Source organism: Crocuta crocuta, unplaced genomic scaffold (genome assembly GCF_008692635.1).
Source record: "Crocuta crocuta isolate KB4526 unplaced genomic scaffold, BGI_CrCroc_1.0 scaffold64, whole genome shotgun sequence".
In the NCBI taxonomy this organism is placed as follows: Eukaryota; Metazoa; Chordata; class Mammalia; order Carnivora; family Hyaenidae; genus Crocuta; species Crocuta crocuta.
This window is the reverse complement of record NW_027530640.1, coordinates 8,823,331-8,843,670: the sequence shown is the minus strand read 5'-3', so window position 1 is coordinate 8,843,670 and position 20,340 is coordinate 8,823,331.

The following is a 20,340-nucleotide window of genomic DNA, read 5'->3' as shown; positions in this document are numbered from 1 at the left end:
CCAAGTCCCCTCACTGTGAGAGCCTTGGAGGCCCTGAACTTTGCCCTGTTTCCATTTCCCACTTTCCGGCAGGGGTGCCAGACCCTCCAACGGCCAGAAGCTGTAGGGCTGGGGCTGCCTTCTCACCCCCAGCTGACTCCCACTCAGGAAATGGCCAGTCTCTATTTTGAGCCGAAGAACGAAGAAGAACGTGTCACACCTCCCTGGGCCGGGACACCTCCTCCCTTGTTAAGAAACCACACTCCCACTGCGCTGAGCCAATGACATTTCAGTCATGGTCTGCAAAAGCCCTGGGGACCTTTCAAGTTGCCTCAGTCCTCTGAACCTCCAAAAAGTAAATCTTATTTTCTCTTTCTTCCCCAAAGTCAGCTATATATAGCTCCCTGCACAATAGCTAACCTTGGAGGACTGGACTCTTGGACAGGGGGTGGCCTATTGTTTCAACGCCAGCCCACGTGCAGCCGGAGGCCCACGCCCAGCGGGATGCTGTCTGCAGGGAGGGGTCCACAGAGATGGGGAACAAGTACACAGCCATCTCAGGCCCCTCACACCCTGGCCCCACCACCCCTTCGCTGTGCACGTTTGGAGAACTGGCAGGATGCTGCTGAGACTCATTTTCTAAACTGTCAAAACTACTATGAATTTACTGGAAGGGTCGAAAGGATTACTATATGTATTTGTCGAGAATCTGACTCAAGGACGGGGGTCAAGTTGATTGGTAAATAAATACTTGCTGTTAATTGTATTCTGCGGTGGCTTTCTGAAACCTCTGGTTATTTGGGCACTTGAGAAAAATGTCCTCTGTTTTTGTGTGTCACAAACGGCAGGCTCACACACATCCTCAGAGAATTCTATTTGCTTTTTCTTAATGTTTAACTCTTATTACTGGCCCATCATGGAGCTTGTCCCTAACATTTACGGAACAAAAGGCAGAGTAACAGGGAGATCAACATACTATGAACCTAGATACTCAACAGCTTTATTGACGTGCAGTTAATATAATACACGGTATGCAATAGGTTGAACACATGTATACACCCATGAAACCATCAGTGCAATCAGACTGTGAACACATCTAACCCAAAGACCCTTCCCGTGGAATAATCCCCCCCTGCCATCCCCAGGCAACCACTATTCTGCTTTCTGTCAAAAGGGATTAATCGGCATGTTTTAGAGTTTTATATAAACGGATCCATATTGTATGTACTCCTTTCATTTGGTTTCTCCATTTTAGTATCATTCTTTTCTTTAAAATTTATTCATTTTGAGAGCTAGTGAGTGAGGGAGGAGCAGAGAGAGAGAGAGAGAGAGAGAGACAATCCCAAGCAGGCTCCATGCTGTCAGCGCAGGTCAAGCCCAATGTGGGGCTTGAACTCACAAATCCTGACCTGAGCCAAAATCAAGGGTCAGAGGCTTAACTGACCGGGTAGCCCTCAGCATCATTATTTTGAGATTCATCCATGTTGATGAAACTACCAATATTTCATTCTCCTTTACTGCTGAGTAGTATCCCATTGGATAGATATAACACAGACTGTTTATCCATTGACTAGTTTTTAAATGTTTTTTTAATGTTTATTTTTGAAAGAGAGAGAGACACAGAGTGTGAGCGGGGTAGGGTCAGAGAGAGAGAGAGAAAGGAAGACACAGAATTCAAAGCAGGCTCCAGGCTCTGAGCTATCAGCACAGAGGCGATGCGGAGCTTGAACCCACGAACCGTGAGAGTATGACCTGAGCTGAAATCGACTGCTTAGGTGACTGAGCCACCCAAGTGCCCTGTTTTTGACCATTTGTTTCCTGCCTGGGGTTATTAGGAATAAAGGTGATAGGAATATATGTGTACAAGATTTGGTTTCTATATATGCTCTCTTTTCTCCTGAGGAAACACCTAGGAAGAAAAAAACTGGTATGTTATGTGCACATTGACTTTTTAAGAAACTGTCCAACTTTGCCTTACACAGATTTGCAGCATCACTCATTCCTACCTGCAGCTCATGAGAAAATTCCAGTTCCTTCCCACCCTCGGCTGTGTCTACCACTTGGACAGGTCTCTTCCATTCTAGCCATTCTGACAAATGTGTAGTGGAATCCTATTGTGATTTGAACTTGCATTTCCTTCAACAAGAATGATGCTGAGAATTTCTTATCATGTACTTTTGTGTCAACCCTGTATCTGTTTGGTGAAATGTCTGTTCAAACCTTTGGCCCTTTTTTGAAAACTGAGCTGTTTATTTTCTTGATATGGAGTTTTTGAGAGTTTTTCTGTTTTGTGTATTCTATACGCTTTATTGGGTCTGTGATTTGCACATGAAATTTAAACAATCATTTTTTTCCTTTTATGAATCATGCTTTTTGATCTTGTATCTATGAAATTTTTGCCTAGCTGAAGGTCAGAAAGATTTTCTCCTGGAAGCTTTATGGGGTTTGAGTTTCTCATTTAGGTCTATGATCTGTACATTCTTTAAGAAAAAAATTTCTTATGATTCCATTTTGTACATGGTGGTAAATATGGCTTAAATTTCCTTTCGCATATGGATAAACCAATTGTTTGAGCCTTATTAGTGGAAAATACCACATCTTCTACACCGAATTGCCTTTGTGAATTAGTTAAGAATCAGTTGTCTATTTTTGGAGTCTCCGTTCAGTTCCGTTGATCTATTTGTCCATCTCGATGCCATCATCACTGGATTTTTGCAGTCTTCCCATCAGGTAAGATTAGCCCACCCATTTTATCCTTTTTCTAAGTTGTTTCAGCTAATACAGGTCTCTTACTTTTTATATGAATTTCAACATAAACTTATCAATTTTTCATTTAAAATCAAACCAGATGGGATTCTGATTGGGAGTATATTAAATCTATAGAACACTGTGGTGAGAAGACAGAGCAACACAAAGTCTTCTGATCCGTGAACAAACTCAAAGTTTTTTCCATTTCTTTTGGTTTTTAAAATTTGTCTCAGCCAAGTTTATTCTATGGATCTGGCACATCATATGCCATGTTCTTCCCTAAGGATTTTATAACTTCTGGTGCTATTGTAAAAATAGTATTATGTTAAATTTCATTCTTGGTTCTTTATTGGTGTGAAAGGAAATAGAATTGTAGGCTGATCCTGTATCCTGCCACCTTGCTAAATGTGTTTAACAGTTCTGGTAGCTTGTCTTCAATCTCATCAGATTTTCTCCACCAATGATCACGTCATTGGCTCCTAAAAACAGTTTTCCTTCTTCCTTTCTGATGGGTAGCTCATTACTTTTTCTTGACTTACTACACTGATTAGAACCCTCAGTACAATGTTAAATGCGAGTGCTAAAAGCAGACATCCCTGTTAACTACTTGATCTGAGTGGGGAAAGACTTAGTCTCTTCTACTTATGCAAGATGTTACAGCTGCTCCTCTTGTTGATAACCGTTATCAAGTTGAAGAAATTCCTCACTGTTCCTGGGGTGCTGACAGTTGTTTTTTGTTTTGTTTTGTTTTTTATTAATCAGGAATGGACAATGGACTTTCAAATGTCTTTTCTGCATCTATTGCTATGATGTGTTCTCTTGGCTTTAGTTTAATATAGTGAACTATGTTGATTTTCAAATGTTAAACCAACCTTCCATTTCTGGGGTAAACCCTATGTGGTCATAATATATTGCCTTTTTATAGATCGTTGGTTTCCATATGCTATAAGTTTATTTAGAATTTTCACATCAATGTTTATGAGGGATATCAGTTAGTTTCCCTGCCATGAATTTTTCCCATGTGCAATGAGACTGATGCTAACCTCAAAAAGGGAGTTGGCTTCCCCTTGGGTATGATCTGTTCTAGGGAGGATATGAGGAGGAAAAGGTTCACAAGGACCCCAGGAGACACTCAGGGCCATTCTGGCAGGTGACTTGAGTATTCCAGTCACCTAGAGTAAGATCTAAAAGGGGTCCTTGCTGCCCAGGACTAAGACACACCACCTTCATGAAGCCTTTTGGAATTCTGAGAGCCGTCATCTGGAGTCTGCTCAATACAGAGCTAANCCCCCCCCCCCCCCCCCCCCCCCCCGGAAGCCTTGCTGTGTGAGTCATCCTGCTGAAAACACTCTCTAGTGAGTTTTCAACTTCCCTTGGCTACTACTGCCTTCCCCACAGCATTCAGACATGCTCAAGGCTCTCATCTTTTTTTTTAGTGTTTATTTTTGAGAGAGACAGAGAATGAGTGGGGGAGGGGCAGAGAGAGAGAGAGAGGAAGACACAGTATCCAAAGCAGGCTCCAGGCTCTGAGCTGTCAGCACAGAGCCTGATGCAGGGCTCAAACTCGGGGATGGCAAGATCATGACCTGAGCCAAAGTTGGATGCCTAACTGACTGAGCCCCCCCCAGGGGCCCCTCCAGGGTCTCATATAAAGACCAATAAAAAATGAAGCTCTCCCCAGTCTTGAAGACCTTTGCCACTACTTGCTCCCTCTCTCTCACAGCCAACTTTCAGAAAGAGCTGAACACCATCCTTCTGTCCCTGCATCCCATCCACCCCTATAAAATGCGATCCTCACCCCCACCACTCCTGCCAAGGCCACCAACCAAATCCTTGTTGCCACTTAGGAGCCCTTCTCTGATTCACTACTGACACCCTTGGGCACAGCTAGCTGTATCTCTGCCTTGGATCATGTTCTGTTGGCTTCTGTAACACCCAGCTCTTCTCCTCTCTATCTGCCTTTTACATTGGTGCACTACATATTGGTGCTCGCCTGAGATCTGTTCTTTCCTCCCTTCTTGCTCCTCAGACCGGTCCCCTAATTCCAGGTGATGTACTGCATCCTCACTAGCAGATCACGTTTGCTTGGGTCGTGCGCAGCCTGACTACAGACAGCACTGTTCACGCTGTGGTCATCCTGCAGGGCAGAGCCCAGGTGTGAGTTAGGCACAACGTGGCCACATGTGAGTGCTCTGCTTCTCCACACTCTCAACATACCCCTTGAATCTTCCACAGCAATGCTCTGTAGGCTGGAAAGCTTTTAAATGCTCAATGTTCCTCTGAATCATCTTTGACAGGCCTGGTGCATAGTAGATGATCTTTAACAGTGTGCTGTCTGGGGCAGTCGCAGCCAGTATAGATTTCTCCACTGAGAAAGGCCACTCTGTCCCAGGTGGGGGGCTGTCCTTCTTTTGAACCCTGCGTTCTCTTAGACCAGAAGAAGGGGTTGAGCCTGATTCTAGGTGTGTCTCTTCCTCTGCGTCTTTGAGCCTGAGTTTGTTCAGCCAGCAAATAATACCATCAGTCTTATAGACTGTAGGCAGGGAGGGTGACTGAGGCAAACATCCCCTGCCTTCTGTCTCCCTCAGTCATCCCCAGGGCAATACCTCCAACAAAAGCTACCCCAGGAAAAACATTTTCTTATCCCAAGGAGATAAAAGGAGCCCAGACCCCAGAAGGTATGTCCTGCTTGACCCCTGCTAGTTCCCGAGATCTGTTCTACTCCTGCTTGTAATAGCATCATGTATGTGCTCACTTAACAAAAGCCAAGAGCTTGCCACCACCAGGTGCCGGGCCAGGCATTGGGAGCCAAGGGCTGTGTGTAAGGCAGATACAGCCGCCGTCCTCAGGACATTTCTGAGTTGAGCTTGCTGTGGACTTGCTAATAGAGGAAAAACACCAGCTGCCGTGACAAAGAAGAAGGTGGGTGCTAAGTAGAGAGGTGGCCCTTTAGGCGGCGTTCAAGGAAGGGCCCTCTGAGGAGTTCAGTGTTAAAGAATGAGATTGAAGGGTGAGGAGACTTTTGAGACAGAGCACAGCATCACGAAAAGGCATGTTTGAGGAACCGGAGAAGGCAGCGTGGCGGCAAGGCAACGAGAGCGGGGCGCCAGGTATCACTGGAAAAGGAGACACGTGCCAGATCGCCCAGTGAACAGAGTCTGCGCTCAGGGTTCAGAGCAGGTGTGCCGCGGCTTGCCTTAGGCTTTCCAGGTAGAGCATTTCCTTACTGTCAAGGGACATTTGCCCACCAGGGGGAGCACCCGCAATGTACCCGCAGAGTCCTTCCCTCCCTGCCGCCCAGCTCTTACTCCTAAACCCAGGCTCCAAAGCCTGCGCTACCTCCGACCAGGAGCTGGATGGTAGAGAAATGATCGTTGGCAGGTGAACTAAGTTCATAGTGGACTGAATCGCACACACCTGGCCCGAATGAGGCACACTCTCTCTGCACAGATTCCCAGGCCTCTATCCCACACAATATTATCAATACCCCCATTTTGGATGGCAAGTTGGTGATTACAATTTTGCATGGGTAACTGTCTGCCCAGCAACTCCACTGCAGAGAATTCACCCTCAAGCCATAGTCCTCTGTTTCCACCAAGAGGCTTGTGCAAAGATGTTCAATGGAGCACAATTTTACAACTGGTTAAAAAAAAAAAAAAGCCAGAATCAACTTCAGTGCCCAATTCTACCAGGGACATGGCATAATAAATCATGGTTCATGTGCTGTCCTCTTGGGGAGCTATTGTAAATAAGAAGACATCTCCAGGCACTGTTGTGGGATCGTTTCCCAGACACAATGGAGTTTCCCACAAAGCTGGTTCATTGGAGTCTGATCATAGAAAACAAAACAGAGACGTAAACAAAATAAAGCTATTTCTAGTTACCGTCCTATGTAAATTTATAGGAAGAGAACTAGGAAGGAGGCACAGCAAACTTATCAAAAATAGCTATAATTGGGGCGCCTGGGTGGCTCAGTCAGTTAAGCACCCGACTCTTCATTTCAGCTCAGGTCATGATCTCCCTGGGCTCATGGAGCCGGCTTCTTAAGATTCCGCCTCTCCCTCGCGCTCTGCTCCTCCCTCCCTTGCCATGTCACGCGCCCACTTTTCTGTCTAAAAATAAAAAAACAAAAATAGGGAAGGATCAGGACGAATAGCTAAAATTAGGTCAAGGGTGGCTTTTATTACCTGTACTGGCTTTAACTGCTCATGCAGTTTTTGTTTCACATATTTTTTTAAAAACCAAGTAATCAAACATTTGAGCTTCTAGTTTCGAGGACAGTTTCTAGAACAAAGCTGTTCGACTCTTCCTGTCACTCACTCACGTTTATAGATGATCTACCGTGGTCCCCACGCTGTGCCAGGCACAGGGTGACGGTAAAACAAAAGGGAGTATCTGTCTGGTGGATCTTACTAGTTCTTGGGGACATTTTAAAACCAGGTGGGCAGAAAGACCCTTACAGGTACGACTCTGTCACTGAGTCGTTGTGCCTCTTTTTCAATTCTTACCATTTCAGTTACTTAAATTCTGAGTCTGTTTATCTACAAAATGGGCTAACATTACCAATTAGGGTATAAGTTAGACGGAAGCTTAACCCAGAGCTTTTCATGGTGCTGTATGTATGCTCTCAATGGGTAATTATCCTTGAGAGTCCAGTCTCTTTTTTAACAATTGTGTAGGTGGGGTCTCTATCCAGCTCCTGAATCCTCCAAGAGGAAAGAAGTGTAGACCCGCCATGGGAGGGGGAAAAAAAGGAAGGATAACTCGGTCTACTTTATTCTTGAGAAGAGTTTTCTTATGACTTTTGAGGCTTTCAAGTTTTGAGCCTCCAAGCTCAATTGTGGGCTACTTCTTGGGGTCCAGTAACCGGAGCCTCCTTCATCCATTTACTCACACTCCATCCAAAAGCGTTTGCACATCACCAACTCGAACTTAGTCACTAGGGGCCAGCTCAAGGGCCTGGCACAGAGATGAAAGGATCTGGTCTCAGCCCTAGGCAAAATGACATGCTGTAGGGGGAGATTTTACTGAGAGTTGGGCTCCCGGGATGTGCTCAAGGATACCTTGAGAAGTTTCCAGCAGAGGAGAACTCCAAGTGCTGGCTGCTTATCCCACCCCTCAATCTGAAAACCCACCCCTCGATCTAAAAATCCCCTCCCTCAGCTCCTCGGGTAAAGAACCAGAAGAGCTCCCGGAACACAGGGAACAGGCAGGGCCGGGTGAGCCGGGCGGCTCCGGGGGGCGTGGAGAAACGCAGCCCCGCCCCCCTACGTCACTCCGCCAGTACAGTTGAGAGGCTGAAATTGCTGCCAGGCTGCCGGGTCGGCTTTAGCTCAAGCGGTTACTTCGCAACTGGTTACTTCAAACCTCCCAATCCCTTCGTGGGGTTCGAGACCCGCGGGTGCTTTCTGACCCTTTTGTCTTCAAATTCTAAAAATTCCTTTTGGAGAGTTTTAGATTCTGTTCTGTTTCAGTCTCCATTTTGCTCCGTTATTTATCCTTTGGTAATATATATTGGTGTAGCTTTGATAGCCCGAAGGAGATTATGAAGAGGGTGGCTCCTGGGCCCAGAGGCAGACTAGTCCTGTAGGACAGGCTGACCAGCCTTAGCTCCTGCTGCTTAGTCGGATACCTGCGAGAGGGATGAGGGGGAACGCCGTACGGAAGAGGCAAAGGGCAAGTTCAAAACCGTGTAGTATGGATTATGGATTTCACTTCAAGCTTTAGAGAGCCTCTGTAACTTTAATAGCAATCACTGCCATTTATTGCTCTTTGACCCTTAGAGACTATTTTGTTTGCGTATACCAAGCTCCCCAAGGACCCGCTGGCTTAACCATGGCTAATGAGACCTTCCCCTCCTTTCTAACCCCAGATTTTTCTTTCAAGTCCTAGAATGCCCGGCGTTCCTCCTGCAGCAGCCTGTGAGTTCTTACTCAGGTGGGCGGTCCCTACACACGCCTCCCTCCCAATCAAAAGGCAATCTCTCCTTTTATCTGTCCGCCACCCCTTACTGGTTTTCCTCATAATGCTTGCACAATTCCTAGACATTTTATGGGATTTTGTTTAATGTGAGGGCTCTCTTGAGAATATAAGCCGCATGAGGGAATCGTCTTTGACCCCTGCTGCACCCTTTCAAGGTTAGATCGAGTTAAGGCACACCTGAGGGTTTTAGATACGTGCGGCCCAAAATCCCTTTGGGAGAGGTCCGGTTGCGGTGGCGGGGGGAGGGAAGGGGGTGGGCCTTGCTTCTCACTGGACGCAATCCCTGCAAGCCCAGGGAGGCTGAGACTGCGCGTGGGGCAGGGGATCCTGACCGTGCCCTCGGGCTACACTTCCGAGCCTCATTCTCAGCTCTGGAGCCCTTCGGGGACAGCCTACCAGCGGTCCTGCCTTGCAGTCTACCCCGCCTCAGCTCTGGACAGTCTCCATGCGTTGGAGATCACACCATGCTGAAGCATGCTTTTAAGTCTTCACATGCTTCCGAGTCTTACCACCTCCTGGATGCATGGTTTCAGCCCTGCAGCCTCTGCACCCTGCCTCCAAGGACACGCCTCCCCTTCCGCCCACGCTGGGGTGGGGGCAGGGAGGCGGAGGTCCCGGGGGGCACCACCGCCCCTCCCTACTGGACAGGCACGGATCCTGAAAGGGACTGGGAGCAGCGAACAACCCCAGCCCACCAGCAAGCACCTCTATCTGGGAGGAACCTTCCAGGCACAAAGAAAGGAGCACGGGTCCATTACAACCCACCTGGATCCCAGCTCCTAACCTCCTCTGGCATCACCGACCTCTCCCCCTCTACTGGGTTCTTCCCATTGCCCTACAAACTGGCCTTGGCATGGTCCAGCCTGCCAAAACCAAAATTAAGATCTGCACAAAAAGATTCCTCCTAACCCATGTCCTCTCCGGACAACATTCCTTTCCCCACCCCCACCCCTTGTTGGCCAAGCACCTTTGTCTCCATTTGCTTAGCCTTCTTTTCTCTTCTCACTAGGTACCGGCTTTCCCCTCCGTCGGCTGAGTTACCCCCAGGCTACACGCAACTGTCAATTCCCTTTCCTGACCTTATTCTACCCCAGCGACTTCAGCCACACGTACTGCTCTGAGCCTCCTGCCACCACTGGCTCCTCTTTGCCCACCTGCCTCACTGGCCTGCCTTTCCTGGTCTCCTTTGCTGGCTCCTGCTGTGGACCCCCAAGGGTTGGAGGCCCCGTGGCTCCACCATCTTTTCTGGGACTACCCTATCCTTCTTCCCTCCCTCTGTAACCTTATTCCACCCTCTGCCATTCAACTCCCAGTCTGCAGACGATTTCCAAATGCAGATCTCAAGCCCGGGTCTTTTTTTGACCTTCACATTTTAAAATCCAATTGCTTACCTGATATATCTCTGACATTTCAAACTTGATTAACCCAAACTCTTGATTCCCTCCCTCTACCCACCCAAACAGGTCCCTCCCTCCTTCCTATCAGGAAATGGCAGCACTGGCTGCCACTCGCTAGCTTCATCCTGAATTTTGGGTGCGATCTTTGATTTTCCTTACTCCCCCCAATTCAAGCCATTTAACAAAATCCTAATGATTTTACTCGTAAAATACATCTTTAATTCATTGCTTCTCATCGCCCCTGTAACCTGGTCCCCAAGCGTCCTGAATCCATCACTTTTCACCTAGACTTCCTTGACAGCAGCCAGCTGGGCTCCCTGCTTTACCTTAGTATTTTCCAGTTCATCTTCCACAGGGCAGGTCACCTGCTAATGGTGTATGAAAAGAGCAAAGAAATACACAAAGCTACTGGGGTCTTAGAAGGATATGGAAGCTGGCTGCTTCAGAGGAGCAGAGAGCGGTGACATGAGCTCCGTAGGCTCCCTTAACCTGATTCTGGGGAGGATGGTTGGAGACACCTACATCCTTAACGCAGCAGCTGGGGCAGGGATGGGAGGGGGGACACAATGCAGGGTGAAAAATCCATGTATCTGGCAGAGGGTGAGGCGGAGGCCATGTGCTCCTCTGCTCTGCCCTCCACGGCTGGGTGGCTCTGGAGGCTCATGGCTGCACCATTGACACAGCATCCCTGCAACCCGGCTTCTCTCCTCTGGGAAGAGCTCTCAGCCCTTAGCTATCAAGAGCCCTACAAGTGGTGTCCTGGTTTTTAACAATCCTCTGTGCAGGGCCAAGCAGAACAGCTGGGCTTTGAAGGGGTGGGGGTGGGGCCTCATGTGACTGCTCAGCTCAGGGAATAGGGAGCTGGGGGGCTGGACTTGTTCTCTTGGACACAAGAGGCCATTTGGCCCCCAGTGACCCCAGGGCTCTTGTTCTCCCTGCTTCTGCTCCTTCAGCTCTGAGGCCTCTCTCTACAAGGCCCAAGGCTCCAGCTCAGAAAGGCATACCTATTATTCCGGGCTCTACTTTTAGAAAAAAGGGAACCCATCAGAATGCCCCCTAAGACCCCTGTTTATAAGCTAGACATTCCCGGAATGTAGAAATGCGTCCCTGGAAAGGGTACCTGGTGGCCTGCAGAGGAGAGGATCCTGGCACCTGCCTCTGGGTGGGCCTGGGGTCGGTGGGACGGGATCCCTTCCCACAATAAATGGTTCTGCCATTTCTCACTCTGCTTCCTAGCACAATGCGGTACACACCAGGCATTCAATATGTACTTACTCAAAGCAAGGCTGCATCAACGTTCAAAGTGCTAACTCCACCCTCTCCTTTCATGGAAGGGCTCACTCTAGTCATCAGGCCAGGGAAATCCTCAAAACCCTTTCCAGAAAAGGGTATTGAGGCTCCAGAAACTGAGGCACTGAAAAAAAAACCTAAACTGTATCGCATCCTTCAAGAATGTTCAGTTTTGCATATTTGCCTTACAGTGCCTACCTGGCTGCTCCAGACCTGGTCAAGAAACTAGGAATTTTTGCTGGGTCCAGTGTGGCTACTGGGAGCCTTGTTTGCTTCCTGTTTCACGGATATGTCCTCCTGGCCAAACGAAGCTTTGCCTTTGGAGCCCAAAGCAGAAACAACGAAAAGAGCAGACCCCTTCTCTGCCAGCCCTGAGCTGCTATCCCAGATGTGGCCCATTTCTCACTGGTTCTCAAAATGTACCCTGCCATCAGAATCCCCTGGAAGCGTATTCAAAATGCTTGGCTCCGCCCCCTGATTTTCTAATCCAGTAAGGCTGATGTGGGGCCCCCCAGTTTTCCTTGCTGTTAAGTCTGCACGTGACGCTGCTGGTCCCCAGACTACACTTTGAGAAACATTGGCCTAGGGCACTTCTTCTAAGTCTGCGAGGACATTCTCCACTTACAATGTAAGCCCCTGGACCAGTACATTCATGTCAGCCGGACACTTGTTTAAAATGCAGAATCTGAGGTTACTTCTCAGACTTATGAATTAGAATCTTCGTTTTTACCAAGGTTCAATAGCACGAACCAGGGCTAGGGGTGAAAGAGGCTAATTCTTGGTCTTTACCCCACCCCAACAGAAACTGTCTCAGGGAGGCCCGGGGATCTGCACGTGTCAGGAGGGCTCCGGTAAGGTCCTTTTGCATAACAGTGGCAGAGGCAGTTCTGCACCTTAAACATCACCAGGAGACGCTCAATCAACTATTAAGGCACAGGTTCCCTTAAACCCAGTTCCTATCCAAGTAGAGCTAGGGCTTTTAGAAGATTGCTCATGCAGCAATCTTCTTTTAGAAGATTCTAACATGCAGCAGTATGATAAGAAGCATTACTCTGGGTTGTGGCGGAGGCATTCCTGCCCCTTGGCTACCCAAGGTAGCGATGACAAGAGTCTAGACTCAGAGCTCGATCAGAATCCTCACCTTAACATTTACAGTGCCTCCTCAGGTACATTATACAACCTCTCTGACCCTCAGTTTCTCCCTCTGTAAATGAAAACAATAAGATAATAAAAAGAGACTGTGAGTTTAATATAAGCAGCATAAGGCTTTGCAAAGCCAGGCATTCAGTAAAACAGGTCTTTGATTACTAGGATTGGCACCACAGGGTGAGATCGGTGGAGCTCCAGAGTCCTTGTGATTCAATTTCTCTCCCACCAGTCAGTCCTATGACCATCGTTGGCTGCTATAGGATAGAAACTCGCAGGCTTTTACTTGTGTTAAAATGCAAAGGCAGGGATTTGTTCCCAGAAGGCCCTCTGAAGGCTCACAGGCTCGTAATTTGTCAAATAAACTGCGTGGATCCTCTTGTGAGTCTGGGAGAGTTTTACGGGCAGGGAAATCACTCTGCTTTGTGGAGTGGGTAGGCAGTGGGGCCTCACGCGGCCTGGCCCCGAATCCCAGCCCCAGAGATTCCCTCTTGACACAGGCTTTCCTTGGCACCAGAGCCATCAAGAGGCCACTGCAGATGCGGAGTAGGAAAAAAATGCAACTAAATCCACAGGATCATTCCCCAAGGTGATTTTCCTAATATTGAAAATATAGTTAGAAAGAGAAATGCACTTTCCTGTCTAATCGTTCGCTAGTTTAAATGCCTGCATCAATTTCTACTGCCGTGTAAGAAGTTACCACAAACTTGGGGGCTGAACACAGCACCCGCTGCTTCCCAGTTCCAGGAGTAGGCTGCGTGGGCTAGAGAGGGTTCTCTGCTCAGCGTCTCCTAGGCTGACAGTAAGGCGTGGGTGGGCTCTTACCTGGAACCTGTGGAGCAGAATCCATTTCCAAGCTCATTTAGGTGGGTGATCAAGTCTAGTCTTTGAGGTCTTGGTTCAAAGTCCCTATTTCCTTGTTAGCTCTCAGCGTGAGCTACACTCAGTGTTAAAAGCTGCCGGCTTTGTTTTCCACTTGACAGTCTCCAAATTCAAAGAACGACTCTGCCCCCACCCCACCCCAACCACTCTAAACACAACACCTTCCTAACTTCCTCTTAGGCCCCCAGCTGGAGAAAACTCTGCTTTTAAAGAGCTGTGTAATTAGATTGGACCCACCTGGCTCATCTCCCTTTTGCCAACAAAGCAGGAGTAACCCTAGGGAGCCAAGGTCACAGAGGCCCCCTCCAAAATTCCGTCTACCGCAACACCTGCTCCGTTTTTATTTTGAGACTTGTTAATAATTTATTTTAGCACAATCAAGGGAGATTATGATCTGTTACATATGCTCACAGTTGCCTCAAAAACAAAGTCTGAAAGGGCCTGCTCCAATAATTTGACAAGGGTTGTCTCTCATTGGCAGACGTGATCTTTACTTTTTTCATTCCACTTCTCTGTATTTTCTGAAACTTTTGCAAGGAGAAAGTGTTAATTTCGCAAAAAGAAAAAAGTTATCTTCAAAAGCAAAGAAATCTGACTCTGAGGTGTTAAAAGATATTAAATTAGCACCAATGGATGGGGTGTGGTCAGGTGCCAGCACAACTAGGTAGATCAGAGGAACGGAAGATGAGAAACATGGCCCTGAGAGACAGCTGACATGAGTAAAAATCAAAAGTATCTCTGAGAAGGCAAAACAACATAATGAGGGAACAAGTAACTGTTGAATTTCTGGCAGTGGGATAAAGTCTGGAGGTGACATTATTCATTAAGATCTGAATTCCTGGGGTGCCTAGGTGGCTCAGTCGTTGGTTAAGCATCCGATTTCAGCTCTGATTATGATTTCGTGGCTCATGGGTTCGAGCCCCGCGTCGGGCTCTGCGCTGACAGGTCAGAGCCTGGAGTCTGCTTTGGATTCTGTCTCCCTCTCTCTCTCTGCCCCTCTCCCTCCGTTGTTCTCTCTCTCTCTCTCTCTCTCTGTCAAAAATAAATAAACATTAAAATAACAGACCCTGAATTCTTGTCTTAGAGTCCATCAAATTCAAATCGAATTTATCAATGAACACGAATAAGATAGATGCATTAGATTCTTCTCAAGCTAAAAAGGTAGGTGGAAAGATGACCAAAGGGCTTTTATTTTTAATCACTTCCTGGTGTAAATTCCATGATTTCCAAAAAAGGTGTTAGACTATTGAGAACTACCTTCCAAGACCGACTTTCCGTCTGGGGTGTTCTTGTGGCTGAGCTGATACAAGGATATAAACTATAAACCCCCCACATAGTGGTGTTTCCCCGCCTCTCAAGGGCCGAGGGGGTTCCCATCGGGGTGGATTCTCTCATGTGGAAAACATCATGAGTTCTGAAGAAAGGTCTTCTCACCATTTCCGTCTGCGCTGGTGTGTGGGCCACGCCAGGAGACCCTGGCAGGCCTTTGGGCATCAGGCTCGGTGACGGCTTTCTCAGGTCCCTTGCCATCTGGCTGCCACTGTGTCTCTGACGGACAGCCTGTGTGCACTGTTACAGGCGCAGAAACTGGGCTGCTGTGGGGCGGCCCACATTTTATATTTATTGGTGTATAGTTTATATTTGCTGGTATGTGTTTGATATTTTGTATAATTATTTTTATTTATTTTGTAAATATATTTTGTCTCTATTGCTGTATATTTATTGACTGTGTGTCTAAGTGGAATGCTGTGGAGGGAGAGGACTCACGGTCAAGACGCTCGCAGTGCTATGGAATTCCAGTCCGTATGAACTGTATTTAGACGGGGGCTTAAGGGGGAGTGGTCATTCAAACTGTGTATAGGCGCCCATGTCCCCGGGAGAGGGTCTCCGCTTGCATAGAGAGCTCCGGGCTCTAGGAAGATGAGGAAGCCCTGCTCTGGGCTGGAAGTTGATAGGGGCTGATTGGTGGTGTTTCCTGTCAGAGTAGGGCTGGGATCTGAGGCTGCATCTTGGCAGGTCAGAATCTGTTATTGCTTTGTTCTCAGATATGTGTGAGTTCTTGCGTCTGTAGGATGGAAGAACTGAGGATACAGGTGTGTGTGTGTGTGTGTGTGTGTGTGCCCGCGCGCGCGCGCGCACGCTAGCCCCGGGTCACTTCCCCTCCCTGACAGACGACCACGGTGTGACTACGCCACCCCCAGGTCTGTTTGCCTCACTCTCCACTTCTGGGAGCCCGACTGAGAGCTGAGAGCTGTCATCAGGGAAAGGTCCCCCCATGCAGATGGCTTCCCTGAGTTCCAATTATTTATGGGCTGTTGCCAGGAAGCCTGAGGGATGTACTGGCCCCAACTGACAGGGGAGAGAGTGGTTTTTCCATCTGTTTGCTCAAAAACTCATTTCCGCCCAAATGAGGATATTTAATCAAAAGTCTTTCCCCTCTGTCTCTGCTGCTTCCAAATCGCAGACCTTCTTCCTTCAATAGAACTGGAGGGAGAGGATTCCGCAACTGGTGAAAACAACCTAAGCACGAAACTTCCTCCCCAGAGGGGTTAGAGGGTCAGGTCACCTGCTCAAGATGAAGTCACCCACTTGGCGGTGTGATTAACCAGCCATTTGTTTGGTCCAGACATTCTCCTTCACCTGAGGCCTGCTGGCCCACGGGTGCCCCCTCTCAGTGCGGGGGTGCCTCTCAGCCAAAGTGGACGGAAGCGGAGCAAGCCACCCTCCGCTTTCCTAGGCTTGGATATTGAAAAACCTCTTTGACACCCCACCTGGATGTTGAACTGGCTTCCCCAGCATCAAATATCCAAAGTAAAGCTATTAGTTTTGTTCTCCCCACACCTTCTCCCACATTCTTCTGCATTCTAGAAAAGCTGGCACCGCGTTTCAGCCAGCGGTTCAAGGTGGAAACGTTTGCACCTTTGAATTCTCCTCTTCTTTCATGCCGCTCCTCCAACCAAGTTCCAAGTCCAACCTGTGCCGCCTCCAGACTAGATCTCATCCCTCCGTGTCCTCCCGTCTCCAGTGCCACCACCCTGGTCCTGCACCGTCTCTTGACCACATGACTGTAACAGCCTCCTGGCTGGCTTCCCAGCTTCCACTGCTTCCCTCCACCCTGAAGCCAAGGCAATTCTTTAAACACCAACTGGAAAATTAAGAAAACAATGCCATTTACAATGGCATCAAAAAATTAAACGCCCAGGAATTAATTCAACCAAGGTTCTATGAAGGGCTTACACACAGAAAAGCACAAAACATTATTGAAGGGAGTTGAAGAAGACAAAAATAAATGGAGGCCATCCTGTGTCCACGGATCAGAAGACTTAATATTCTAAAGATGTCAGTACTACCCGAAGTGATCTCATTTTCAGTGAAACCTCTACCAAGATACCAATGATTTTTTTTTTCAGAAATAGAAAAATCCATCCTAAACTGCATATGGAAATCTCAAGGGATGCTGCTTAGCCCAAACAATCCTGAAAAGCAACAAAGTCAGACAACTCACATTCTTGATTTCAAAATTCACTACAAAGCTACAGTGATCAAAACAATGTGGTTTTGACATAAAAATCAACAGATAGACCTACAGAAAACAGGTCCTGGATATAAAACCTTGCACGCACGGCCAAATAATTTGCAAAGGTAGTGCCAAGGCCATTCGACAAGAAAGGGACAATCTTTCCAACAGATGTTATGAGAAAATTCGATGTCTGCGTGAAATGAAGTTGGACCCTTACACCACAACTCAAAACAGGTCAGAGATCTAAATATAAAAGCTAAAACTATGAAACTCTTAGAAGAAACATAGGGCAAAACCTCACGACATTGGATTTGGCAATGATTTCTTGCATATGACACCAAAAGCATAAGGAACAAAAGTAAAACAGAGACAGTGGGCTTAATCAAAATTAAAAATTCCTATTCATCAAGGGCAATATCAACAGAGTACAAAGGCAACCCACAGAATGGGAGAAAATATTTGCAAGTCATATATTTCATGAGTGATTCATATCCGGAATATATAAAGAACTTCTGTAATATTCAAGAAGCCAACAACCTAATTCAAAAATGGATGCTGACTTGAGTAGGTATTTCTCCAAAGAAGATACACAAATGGCTGAGAAGCACGTGAAAAGGTCCTTGACATCACTAATCATTAGGCCTCAGTCACGTGCGGCCTGCCCCCAACAGGCCTGAGGGCACAGCTGGAGGTTCCTGGGGGGACAGTGTGTACCTGCTGCTACCTTCCTTCCCCAGGTTCCAGAGTCCCCTCGTCACCACCACTTATCCATTCCCCAGGCTCTGCCTCTCTGGGGTGTGTGTACAAGTGGGTGCGAGTGAGTGTATGCATGTATGTGCATGTGTGTGACTGTGTGAGAGTATGTGCATGTGTGCAGGTGTGTGACCGTGTGTATGTGTGTGACCACGTGAGAGTGAGTGTGCATGTGTGTGAGTGTGTGTGACTGTGAGAATGAGTGCGTGCCTGTGTGTGATGATGTGAGAGTGTGTGTATGTAGGTGCGTGCGTGTGAGTGTGTGACAGTGTGTGCATGTGTGTGACTATGGGAGCATGAGTGCGTGTCTGTGTGTGACCATGTGAGAGTGTGTGCATATAAATGCGTGAGCATTCGCGAGTGTGTGTACTTCTCCGAACTGCTTCAGTCCAGCATTTGGCCACAGGATCGCACAGAAGGGATGTGTTTCTCTCCTCGCCGGCCTGGGACGGCCAGAGGTGGCCTCATTTGACTTGTCTGGAAAGGGCACTGGGCCCATCCCTCATTCCATGGCTTTCTCCCCTGGCTTTGGAAAGATTTCTGAGCACAGTATTCCGGGCAGCTCCTCTCAGACCATGACGCTGAATTATGGTTTCAGGCACAAAGGCATTTTCCCTGCATGCAAGATCCCTTTCCTCTCTCTTCTTTCCTGACATCCATGAGGCCGGGCCATCCGTGGCTGTTGCTGACCCCCTCCTGGCCACCAGCAGCACGGAAACAAGTTATGGTCTAAATTGTGCAAACAGAGACCAGGCTTTGCAGGGCTTCTCAGAAGGGCTGGGGTGCCACACCCTTTCCAGCCCCCCAGCATCATGTCCTACTTGGCCAGGCACCTGGCACGGGTGGGGCAGGAGCCGTGTGGGCCAGGTTTATGCTCCCGCCTCTGCCCAGTCTGCCATCTGGCACATGGCCTTTTTAAGCTCCCATTTCCACAGCAGTAAAATGAAAACTAATCATGCTTATTTTATAACACCGTAAGGAATAGAAAAGAGAGTGCATTTAGCACATAGCCCAGTGCAGCGTTCCCTCCTCTGGCCCCAGAGCTGGGCCGGCCTCTCAGCTGGCCAACGAGGCCGGGTCTAGGAAGCCTCTCCCCGCCTTGTGGGAAAGGCACGGCCCTGCTCAGGGCCTCTGTAGGCCTCCTTACCCCGGAGGCATTGGTGGCCACCCAGTGATGGCAGAGAGAGACCAAAGCCAAGCAGAGCCCTCTCCCTTCTCCCTCTCCTTCTTTCTCCCCATTGGGGCCCAGTGATCAGGGCTCAGCCCACGGTTGGGCTGCCCTCTGGCCTTCTGTCCAAGGGTGACACAGGGCAGGCACTCCCCTCCCTCCAGCAGTCACCCACCCCTCAACCATCCAGAGGCTGCTCCCCCAGCCCTGGGCATCCATTCCCAAATAGGAGCATCTAATGCTCAGCCAGGCCTCCAGAAAAAACACAGGCAGGGGTGGGGAGAGTTTAGGACCCAAAAGAGGGAGCTCGACCCTCTTTGCCTGGGAAGGGAAGGCAGGGCCAGGCTGTATGTGCTGCTCCATCACAAGGAGGACATGCCAGCTGAAAGAATGGAGCCCCTTGTCGGGGAGGCTGGGCTGGAGGCAGGGCAAGGATCGCAGGGACACCTGGAGGGGTCTGGGCATGTTTAAGCAACTTGTGTTGATTTTTCGTTTAAATTAAGGGATCTTTAAAAGTGACACTAACCACTTCTTTGGATGTTTTCTTGGAAAGTCTGGGGTGTGAATTTTGGGTGCTTAAGTGAGGTGTGGCTGCAGCACGTCCAGCGAGAGCTAGCTACCACTGGCAGCCCAGCTGGCATGACCCTCTGGAGGCGGGTGAGCAGGCCAGAGCTGGGGGAACAGACCAGGCACCGCAGAAGGGGCTAAACGTGACCTCTCAGAACACCCTCTCCGGAGAGCCCTTCACCCCCGGGTTAGCTTCTGCACCTGCTCTCACTCCTCCCACTTCCAGGAGCTCTCCGACATCCCTTCCTCCAACCCTACGTCCTCTGATTCTTGGTCATCTGTCACAGAAGCTCAGGGGGTAGCGCCATCAGCTGATTCACAATTCGCTTCCCCATGAGCAGGGAAGCTTCACGAAAACAGAGCCTGACACAGGTATTTGTGGAGCCACTGAGAAGTGCCATGGGGCGATGGATGAGTGACTATAAAGTGTGAGAGGTAATGCCTGTCTGTCCCCAGGCTGCACGGAAGGAGGTCTATCTGCTCCTCCACGGCTCTGTTCCCAGGAGCGGCACTACAGACGCACCATCATTGGGTCTCTGGGTCCTGGAAGTGGAATGAGCTCTGCCTGCTGGAGCCAGACAGCCCTGGCTTCTGAGTGTGGGACGGCAGCACTGTCCTCTGCTCTAGGTAGGTGGGCTGCCTTCCTTCGGAAAGACACCAGAGAAGGGCTCCCAGCTGCCCTGAGCCTGAGCAGGGCAGGACATCAGGATGGGAATAAGGGTACCTAATGCCATGCTAAGCGTTTTAGCAATCATCTCATTTCTTCCTCAGGATGGACCTAGGAAGTAGAGGCTATGATCACCCCCTGGTACAGATGAGGAACAAAGACCCTGAGAGGTGAAGGCCACGCAGGCAGGGAGCAATGATGCCCCGGTTGCACGAGCCAGTCTGTGCAAAATGGAGAGAAG